Source organism: Microcebus murinus, chromosome 17 (genome assembly GCF_040939455.1).
Source record: "Microcebus murinus isolate Inina chromosome 17, M.murinus_Inina_mat1.0, whole genome shotgun sequence".
Taxonomy (NCBI): Eukaryota; Metazoa; Chordata; class Mammalia; order Primates; family Cheirogaleidae; genus Microcebus; species Microcebus murinus.
In genome coordinates this window covers 13,176,154-13,186,915 of record NC_134120.1, presented here as the reverse complement: position 1 = coordinate 13,186,915, position 10,762 = coordinate 13,176,154, and the positions used below count along the sequence as shown (strand labels likewise).

The window sequence follows — 10,762 nt, the reverse complement described above, 5'->3', positions numbered from 1 at the left end:
TGTGCAATAGATCACTGGAACTTATTCCTTCCGTCTAACTCTGTGCCCTCTGAACAGCATTTCGCTTTCCCCCAGCTCATGTCCCACCAGCCATAGGAGAGAAGCCACCATTTTACCCTCTACTTGCATGACTTTGGCCTCTTTTGGTTCCACATATAAGTGATGTCCTGTGGTATTTTCTTAGACAGTCTTTTAGAAGGAGAATTGAACTTCAGAAGAGAATTTCAATAATAACAAATTGAAGAAAACACTGGTACCTATTTTCTTGGAGATTTCCCTGTTAAAGGAATTGTTCGGTCAGAGGGAGACTAATGACCACCTATTCCTGCCACTGAGAGGAAAGCTCTAATTCATCTTTTAAAAAAAGGAAAAGGGAAAAGAAGTAGACTTTTAACAAAAAGCTTTAAAAGTTTGAAAGGACTTTTAACTTTTAAAAAAGAATAGTTTGTAAAGAAATGGGAGACTTTCGTGAATGTGACCTACATGTTTTCTTATTTAACATTGACAGAGATGAGATGGGAGAAAACACAAAGGAGGTAGGTGACTGCATGCTTTCCTTCCTTTCTACTAACACAGGTGTTACTGAACCCAGGACTGTGTCTTCAAATTGTTTAAAATATCTGTGAAAATACTGCTTTGGTGGCATAAGGTCAGAAGGACCAGCATATTTAAGCAATTCATCCTGTCAGCCTGTCTGAGAAAGGTTTAAGTACAACACCTCCTGAAGCCCATAATTCCTTTTCTTTTGTCAAACTTATCTCCTTTTCTTTTTCCTTGAAGATTGTGAGAGATCAAAAAGCAAGCTGTGGATAAAGCTGGTCACCAAGTAGATGTGAGTACTAGAGATGGTAGGGTTTAAATGGGAGCATTGATTAATATTTGATGGAGTCAAATCCAAACTACAAGTCAGAAGTAAAACCACACAAAAAAGTCAGGTATGAATTATGCTCTGATACCCTGGAACCCCATTCCAGACCTGAGCAGCATTTTTCTGTTCCATTGTCAAAATGTTCATGTGTGCGCCCATGTGTGTGTGTGTATGTGTAATTTTATATAATTTTAAAATTACCTCTGGCACATGTCCAAACGAGAAGCCCAAATTCTCTACTGCAAATTGGGAAAAAAAAGATACAATAGCAATCTCTGATGCTTTCATTGGTAACACTGTATCTTAAAAACCTGACACTAAAATTCTATGGGCTTTTCTCCCAGCATCCAGGAGGAAAAAGGTAGGAGAAAGGACAACTTTCTAGGACCAGGGCATAGGGAGCACAGCAGGTTCTGTTGGTTCTTAAGCCCAAGATCAATCAGCATTTAGACACCAAAGGAATAAAATAAAAGAGGGCATTTAAAAAGACATCTAGATCACAACTAAAGTCTACCAAGTGGCTGATGGCCAGTAAGCCCCGAGGCAGTGGTTCTCAAAGTATGGCCCCTGGACCAGCCAGCAGCAGCACTTGGGAATCTTGGGAATCTACTACAAATGGAAATTCTCTGACTGCACTCCAGATGGACTATATCAGTCAGCTTGGGCTGTCATAACAGAATACCACACACTGGGGGGCTTAAACAACAAAAATTAATTTTGTCACAATTCTGGAGGCTAAAATCCAAGATCAAGGTACCATCAAGGATGGTTTCTGGTGAGGCCTCTCTTCCTGGCTTGTAAATAGCCTTCTTTTTGTTGTGGCCTCATATGGCCTTTCTAACATGTTCACTTGGAGAGAGAGTCCCTTGGTGTCTCTTCCTCTTTTTGCAAAGGCAGGAATCCTATAAGATTAAGACCCCACCCTTATGACCTCTTTTGACCTTAATTACCTCCCTACAAGCCCTATCACCAAATACTGTGACATTGGGGATTAGGGCTTCAACATATGAATTTTGAGGGGACACATTTAGTCCATAGCACCTACTGAATCAGAAACATTGAGGCTGGGGCCCAATTAAAACTGTGCTCCAGCAAGCCCTCCAGGTGATCCTGACGCACGCTAAAGTTTGAGAACCACTGACCTAAAAATGAGTATACTGCTCTCGTTTTGCCACCAGAGTTCTGAAGGCCTGGGTTCAGTAACATATAAGTTAATAGAAAGAAAAGCATGCAGTTGCCTACCTCCTTTGTGTTTTCTCCCATCTCATCTCTGTCAATATTAATTAAATAAGAAAATATACAGGTCACAATCACAGGGGTCTCCCATTTCTTTTTGAGCTGTTTCTTTTTTAAAAGTTAAAAGTCCTAGAGTATTTGGAGTTTAAAAGTGAGCCTAATCTGGGTGCCGTGGCTCACGTCTGTAATCCTAGCACTCTGGGAGTCTGAGGCAGGAGGATTGCTTGGGGTTAGGACTTCAAGACCAACCTGAAAAAGAGCAAGACCCTGTCTCTACAAAAAATAGAAAAATTAGCCAGACATGGGGGTGCATGCCTGTAATCCTAGTTACTCAGGAGGCTGAGGCAGGAGGATCACTTGAGCCCAGAAGTTTGAGGTTGCTGTGAGCTATGATGATGCCACTGCACTCTAGCCAGGGAGACAGAGCAAGACTCTGTTTCCAAAAAGAAAAAAAAAGTGGGCCTATAGAACTTGCCAAAATGATCAATTATGTTGACTTTTTTGTCACCACTATGAAGTATTTTCATAAGGATTTTGGAAGCGCAAAAGTAATTCACACATAGTGACAAAGAAAGAAGCCAATCCATTTAATGGGGCTAAGAAGGGCTTTTCTACTGGGACAGCTGCCATTAGAGTGGCGACCTGCAGCGTTTGCATATTAAATATGGCCATTTTGTCCCTGGCCCAGCAGTGTGGGAGAAGCAGAAGTTCAGAGAGAAAGATCCTGAGCCAGGGAAAGGGGCTCATTCCTAGTGGGGAAGGTTTTATGGCAGTACTTTGGCTATAAGCTGTTGCTTTCTGCCTAAAGCAATAGAGGCAGAATAAACAGCCTCTTCCAGCCTGTGAAGAACAAAACATGAGACAAAACAAAATTCAAAACATTAGAAAAGAATTGAGAAATATGTTCCAAAAGGTAGGCCAGATAAAAACAGAGAGGAGCTGCAATAATGCATCTGAACTTGTGGTCAAGAGGCCAAGGTTGGGTCCCCTAGCCTGGGAGAACAGATATACAAATAAGGGGTAAGACTTAACAGCAGTACAAGACAGGAACTCAGTTTAGCCCAATCAGGTAGAAAGTGAAATAAAGGGAAACTGAGATACAATGCATTGTGAATTTTTTTTTTAAAAAAGTGTTTCTCCAGCTGAATAATGCACAGAGATTTAAGGGAAAAGAATAAATGAAATAGAACAACAGAAACAACAACAGCATCAGTTAAAGCGGTGGTTCATAACAAGGGTTGAAGGGGAAACTCTTGTCCCCCAACGGGACATTTGGCAATGCTCGAAGACCATGGGAGGGTGGCTGCCACTGGCATCTAGCGGCTAGAGGGCAGGGATGCTGCTCATCATGGTACAATGAACAGGACAGCCCCCCTCAACAAAGAGGTACCTGGCCCTCAATGGCAATAGTGCCAAGGTCCAGAAATGCTAAGTCAAAGTATTGGAAACAGCTTTTCACATGCAAATACGGTAACAATCTGGACCCTCTTCACCCCCATATTTTTGCTCATTCTTCAAGAACCCACTCAGTGACTGCAAACTCTGCAGCTGTCACAGCACTTTGCTCCCACCATTCTCAGAGTAGTTACTATGATGCCCTTTGTTGAACAAAAGTTTTTAGTAAATCTCATAATCTATTTTTTTAAGTTTGCATTTTTTTGTCTTAATAAAGAAATTCTTCACCACACTGAGGTCATAAAGATACTCTCCTATATTTCCTTTAGAGGTTTTACTGTTAAAATTTATGGCATTAATCCTCTTAGAATTTGTTTTTCTGATTGGCGTAGGTGAGGATATAATTTTTACACACATTTATCACATTTCCAATATGCATGCTTCTACTCCTGGGCTCTCTATTGTGTTCCATTCATCCATCTCTCTCTCTCTCTCTTCCTCTTTCTCTCTTGCTTGTTTTCTCTCTTTTTTCTTTCCTTTTTCTGAGTCAATACTGCTCTTTAAAAAATTTATTATAGCATTACATAAGACTTGATACCAAATAGGACAAGTCCCCCAAACTTGTCCTTCAAAAATTATCTTGGCTGTTCTTGGCTTTTACTATTTCACATGAATTTTAGAATCAACTTGTCAAGCCAGGTGCAGTGGTGCACACCTATAGTCCTAGCTTGTCAGGAGGCTGAAGTGGGAGGATCTCTTGAGGCCAGGAGTTTGAGGCCTGGACAACATAGCAAGACTCCCATTTCAGGAAAATTTTAAAAAAAGGATCAAATTGTCAAGTTCTTTTTTTTTTTTTTTTTTTTTTAAGCCTGTTGAGATTTCTATTGCAGTTTATGGATTAATTTAGGAAGAATTGCTAGCTTTATAATATTGGCTCTTTCCTTCAATAACATGAATAACAGCCCATTTTTGTCTTAAGTCCTTCAGATATGTTTTTCAGTTCTTACATTAAAGGTTCTGCACATCATTTGTTAGGTGTATCCCTAACTATCTTATATTTTTGTGGTTATTGTGAATAGAATCTTGACATTTTTATTTGATTATTATTGATGATTTTTAAAATATAGATGTTGTATCTAGATTTCTTGATGAACTCTGTTATTAATTCTACAACTTTAGCTATAGATATTACTTGATTTACTGTATAGACAACCATATCTGAAAATAATGACCATCCCTTCCCTTTTGAACTTATATTCTCATTCATTTATCTTAGTTTTTTCTATTGGCTAGACATTGAACAGAAACAATAATAGAACTCATCTTTTTCTTGTTTGTGATTTTAATAAGAATGCCTCCAATTTTCATTATTAAACATGATATTTGACATAGGTTTTGGAAAGGCATACTTTATCAGTTCCCTTCTATTCCAAATTTTCTAATAATTCTTATCACAAAAGGATATTTTATCAAACACCATTTCTGCATGTATCTGGATGATCATATATTTCTTTTCCTTTATTCTTTTGGTTTTTTTTATTCCATGTCTTTTATTAACTCATATACAATTGCTTGTCTTCTGGTTTATTGAAACAGTAAGTTAGACAACATTTGCCATAATAATGTCTATCAAAGTGGCTGGCCATAAACACTCGAGCACCACATTCATCTGAAAGACATTCCAGAAAAAGCAACTAATTTTGCCATTATCATCCACCTTATAGTATTTTAGGACAACCAGCTTCTTTCTCTTGTGCTTACTCTTCTTGGGAGTGGTGTAAGACTTCTTCCTTTTCTTAGCACCATCACAGAGTCTCAACACAAGAAGAAGAGTGGACTCCTTTTGAATGCTGTAGTCAAAGTTTGTCCATCATCCAGCTGCTTGCCAGCAACATCAGTCTTTGCTGGTCAGGTGGATTCCATTCCTATCTTGGATCTTGGCCTTTACATTTTCTCAGATACATTGTATTCAAGAGTTCAACCTGGAGAGTGATAGTCTTCCCTGTAAGGGTTTTTACAAAAATCTGCATCTTGGTGGTGATTCCACCGCAGATGGCAAATCAGAAATTCTCCTGTATTCTTTTAATGGGCAAATATTAAATACGTTGTTAATTTTTGTTTGCTAAACCAACTTTGCAATGGTGGAATAACCCTTGCTTGGTCACGATATGTTACTCTTTTATATATGCTGGACTTCATTAGCTGATATTTTATGATGTTTACATTTATGTTCATAAGTGAAATTGGTCTGTAATTTTCCTTCTTCATTGAGTCCTTGTAAAATTTTAGTGTCAAGGTTATACTTGCTTCATAAAATACACTGGGGAATGTTCCTACTTTTTCTATTTTCTAGAAAAACTTAAGATTGTTATTTCTTCCTTAATAGCTGTTAGAACTTCCAAGGAAATCCACCTGATCTGATGCTTTAAGATTTTAATAACTTACTCAATTTCTTTAGTATTCGGAAATGTTTCAGTTTTCTATATCAGCTTGTCTGTTTTGGTAAATTTTATATTTCTAGTAATTTGTTCACTTTAAATTTTCAAGTTTATTACATGTAGATAATTTTTCATAATGTTCTCTTATCATTTTAATGCCTATTAGATGGATGCTGGTGGTCCTTTTTTCATTCCTAAGGTTGGTTTTGTGAGCCTTCTCTTTTTTCAACAGATTCATAACACTAGGGGATTTCAATTTTATGAGTCTCTTCAAAGAATCAACTTTTGACTTTGTTGATCTCCTTTATTATATATTTTTTCTATTTCATTGATTTCTGCTTTTATTGCTTTTATTTTTATTATTTTCTACCTTCTATTTTTGGGGGGGTTCTAACTTCTTGGCATGAATTGACTCTAACTTCTTGACATGAATTGACTCTTCAATTTCAGCCTTTCTTCTTTTCTCATCCTTGACTTTAATATTATGAATTTCACTCTAGATATGTAGATCATTAGCTGCATCTTGCAAGTTTTGATGTGTTATGTTTTCATCATCGTTTGGATTAAAATATTTCTACTTTGACTCATGGGTAATTTAGAAGGGTGTTGCTTAATTTCTAAACATGTAGGGATATTCCAGAATTTCTAGCTTAATTCCATCATGGTCGAGAACATGTTCTGAATGATTTAATCCTTTGACATTTCTTGAGCCTTGCTGTATGGCTAAATATACATTAGTTTTTACAAATAGTCTATGTAATTGAAAAGAATGTTTTATGTTATGGTAATAACATAAAATGTCCCATATTAACCATTTTAAATGTACAATTCAGTGGCATTGAGTGCATGTACAATGTTGTATAACCATCACCACTAATTCTTTCCAGAACATTCTTATCATGCTAAACAGAAACTTTGTACCCAATGATTATGATTTATTCCATTTTTTTTCTCTTATTTTGGAAACTATACACTCTCTTGCCAATCTATTGAAGTTATCTTAGAGATTGCAGCATGCACTCTTGATATATCAAAATCTAATGTTAACTGGTACTTATATACAAAGACCGTGCACACTTTAATTACGTTTGTCTCTTGTGCTATTATTGTTATGCATTTTAATTCTATATCTTTTAAACCCCTCAAATAGCATAACTATTGTTTTATATAGTCAATACTCATTTACTTTTACCTATATATTTTGCCTTTCCATTGCCCTTTATTCAGTCTTGTATCTCTGAGCTGTGATCTAGGATCATACTGCTATATTTGAAAAATACTTTTCAGCACTTCCATTAGTGTGGTTCCATCGGTAACCAATTCACTCAGTTTGTGTTTGCCTGAAAATATCTTTATTGCCTTCATTTTTATAGGATATTTTTGCTGTGTAGAGAATACTAGATTGGAGATGAATTTCTTTCAACACATAGAAGATATTCCATTATCTTCTGGCTTTGATTATTTCTGCTGTGGAGTCTCTAGTTTTATTTCACATCTTTGAAGTTAATTTGTAGTTTCTTCCTCTGACTCTGCTACTCCCAGCTGCTTTTAAGACTCTCCTGCTGTCTTCGGTTTCTTTGCATTTTCTGCTTACTGATAGTTTTCTCTGCTTCTCTTTCAGTTCTTTCCTGCCTTTTGGGAGTAGGGAACCTGCTGTCTTGGGGCCACATGTGGCCCTCCAGATTCCCTAGTCCAGCGCCTTGACCAAATCCAAACTTCAGAGAACAAATCTTTCTCTTAAAAGAATTTGTTCTATAAAATTTGGATTCAGTCAAAAAGCCACACTCAGGATTCAGTCAAAAAGGCCACATGTGGCCCAGAGGCCACAGGTTCCCCACCTCTCCTGCTTCACAGAGGCTGGTACAGTAGGTTGCAAAATCTGCAGTATAGGTTCAGAAAAAGAGACAGACACACACACACACACAGAGTGAGAGCGAGAGGGAGGGAGAGCGATTGCATAAGTACAGCTCAGCAAGATTTCAGTTCCCAGCGTCTTTACATCAAGCCTGAGTGATGTGTTTGCTGAGTAGCAGCATTATGTGGATCTGGGCCTACCTGCAGAAGAAAATAAACAAATAAATAAAACCTGACGTTTACTCAGCCAAATGCTTCTCAGACTTGGCGAATTCCATGCCTCGCCAGGACTGCAGACCATCCCCACCACTGTCAGTGCTCCCCAGTCAGGGAAAACGAAGACGCTGGAGAAGCCGTGTTCACCCAGACATATCGGGCATATCGACTCTCTTCCCATAAAGCTGCTGCACAGAACTCGTCAGTGTTCTTGACTTTCATCTTTGAACCCAGCCCCAGTGTTTTTGGATCTGGGCTTTTTCTATACAATTTTTTAACATTTTTAACATTAACATTCTTAACATTAACAATAATAATTGTCTAACATACAATTTTTAAACACTTTTTTTCTAGCATGTTATTTTTTTTCATACGATTTTCTAACATAGCCAAAAGTTGTTGAATGTCTTCTTCATCATCCCAAGTGCCACAAGAACCTTAGCAAACTTTATCATTGAATGCTCTTTCTCATCATAGTTTCCTATGATGGAAACTATGGAAACTAAACAATCCCATAGTAGGAATTGTTTCCTAGCCTTAAGATTTTAATTGCTTTTTCTTAATATTTTAAACAATAGTTAAATTTTATGACACATTTTAATAATTTCTCGACTCCTCATTATTTCTGTTATCTCTGCTTTCCCTGGGTTTCTCATTTCTTTTTCTTGCCGAGTACTTATTTTAAAAGTTATTTTGTTGAGGAGTTATAGGTGGGAAAGTATAAACTTTTTTATGTCAGACAGTGTTTTATTTGACCCTTCCTCTTAGAAAATAATTAATCCAGGCTAAAAATCCTACTTGCAAGTATTTTTCCTCAGCACTTTGCTTATGGGGTGTATTGTGGCTAATGAGAAGTCAGCTGTCAGTCTGCGAGTCATTTCTTCTTAGCTATTGTCTTTAGTCTGTTTTGTGTTGCTATAATAGACTACCTTGAGACGGGGTAATTTATAAAGAAAAGAGGTTTATTTAGCTCACATTTCTGCAGAAATGTAAGCCTGAAACCTAGATCTGTGATTCTGGAAGAGTCTTTCAGGAAGACATTTTACTTGGCGAAAACAGTGTTGTCCTATTGCAATATTTTTTATATATGCACATATCTGAAACCTAAGTTCCATAAAACAGTACCTACCCTAACTTTGTGCAATGCACTGTCATGTTTCTCTTGATTCTATTCTATTTCATCATTTTTAAAATGCTATCACAACTCACTAAATTGCTTTTATGACTCTCTTCATCTGTTCGGGCTGTTATAACAGACCTGAGTAGCTGATAAACAACAGAAATTTATTTCTCACAGTTCTAGAGGCTGGAAGTTGAAGATCAGCATCCTGGCAGATTTGGTGTCTGGTAAGGGCCTGCTTCCTGGTTCCCAAACGGTGTCTTCTGGTTGTCCTCACCTAGTAACTAGGACACCATGGTAGGGACACCATGTGAAGATAAGGGAGCTCTCTGGATCTCTTTCATAAGGCCCCTAATCTCACTCATGACCTAATCATCTTCCAAAGGCCCCACCTCCAAATACATCACATGGGGTACTAAGTTTCAACATACAAATTTTGGGGGGCGGTAAACATTTGGTGGATAGCACCTCTTAAAGTAAACACCATGGTCTGTGATATTCTTTTTTAGAATACTAAGAGTTTAAATAGAGTTTTGTGTGCTGGCCTGGGACTCTAACCACCATGTATAACATTACTTCATTGGGAAAATATATTCTTATGTCAAAACTGGATTAGAACCCAACTTGCAGAAGTCAATCCATTTGTAAACTGGGGCTGCCAAGGTCTAAATCAGGAACATTTTTATATTAGGAGTTCATTTAGGCCAAAACAAGGAAAAGCTTACAATCAGCCTTCCTAAAGTAATTCCAATACACTTGTCTACTTGGGACTAGAGCTCATTGGGAAGTAGCCAACCTTAGCATTTATGCAATGTCTTTTCCCTTTGCAAAAGGGCTTAATTTGAATTTCTGAAGACAGCACAGTGGTAATTCATTTTCCCCATAACACATGGATTGGTAGATACTTTAATGTGTTTGCTACAAAATATAATTCTGCAGTTGCCTGAAGCATTTTCTAAAATCCATTCATTTTTCTTCCCAGGGTTCCCGCTGTGTGTTAGGCAAGACCTTTCCCATCCTAACTGGTCCTGAGGGACAGAAAGAGTCAGGCAGTTTGGGACATATTTCCCCATGCACCCAAGCCTCATCACAGTTACCTTCAGGAACTCTCAGAATATCATTAGGTATCACAGAGCCCGGCCTTATTTCTTGGGATTTTCAGGTCTTTAAAAATTTCATGACAGTTTGAACAACGGTTTAACCCAGTGAACTCTAAACCATATGCGTATCAGCAGTTATCCTCAGTCTTCTTTTAGAGACCTATAAATTAATCATTTTATGCAATTATTTCAGGAAATATTGGGGTTTAGAAGCACATGGGTATATCCTACTAATTGTTATTCCTCTTTAAATGGTGAAATGCTACTCTAATGTCATTTTTTCTCTATCCCACAAAAAGGGAACATAAATATTTCTTCAAGATAGTAAATGCAAGGACATATGCCCTCTGTTTGGGGTTGCAACGTTGAGAGATGCAAAGCTACTGCTGGCCTATGAGCTGATGGACACCCCAAGAAGCTGTAAGCAAAATCAAGTTGAATTACTAATAAAATGCTATAATTTATAAATAAAATTTCTAATAAAAGGGTGAGAACATTGAGGTTTTTGCAAAAAGCTATTGGAACTTTCATGAGA

The 10,762-nt window shown here is 37.5% G+C and overlaps 1 pseudogene; it reads right to left on the bottom strand.

The window, feature by feature from the left end:
* Nucleotides 1-4,665: 4,665 nt before the first annotated feature.
* On the bottom strand, nucleotides 4,666-7,893 carry LOC105876747 (ubiquitin-ribosomal protein eS31 fusion protein-like; annotated as a pseudogene).
* Between the last annotated feature and the right edge of the window lie 2,869 nt (nucleotides 7,894-10,762).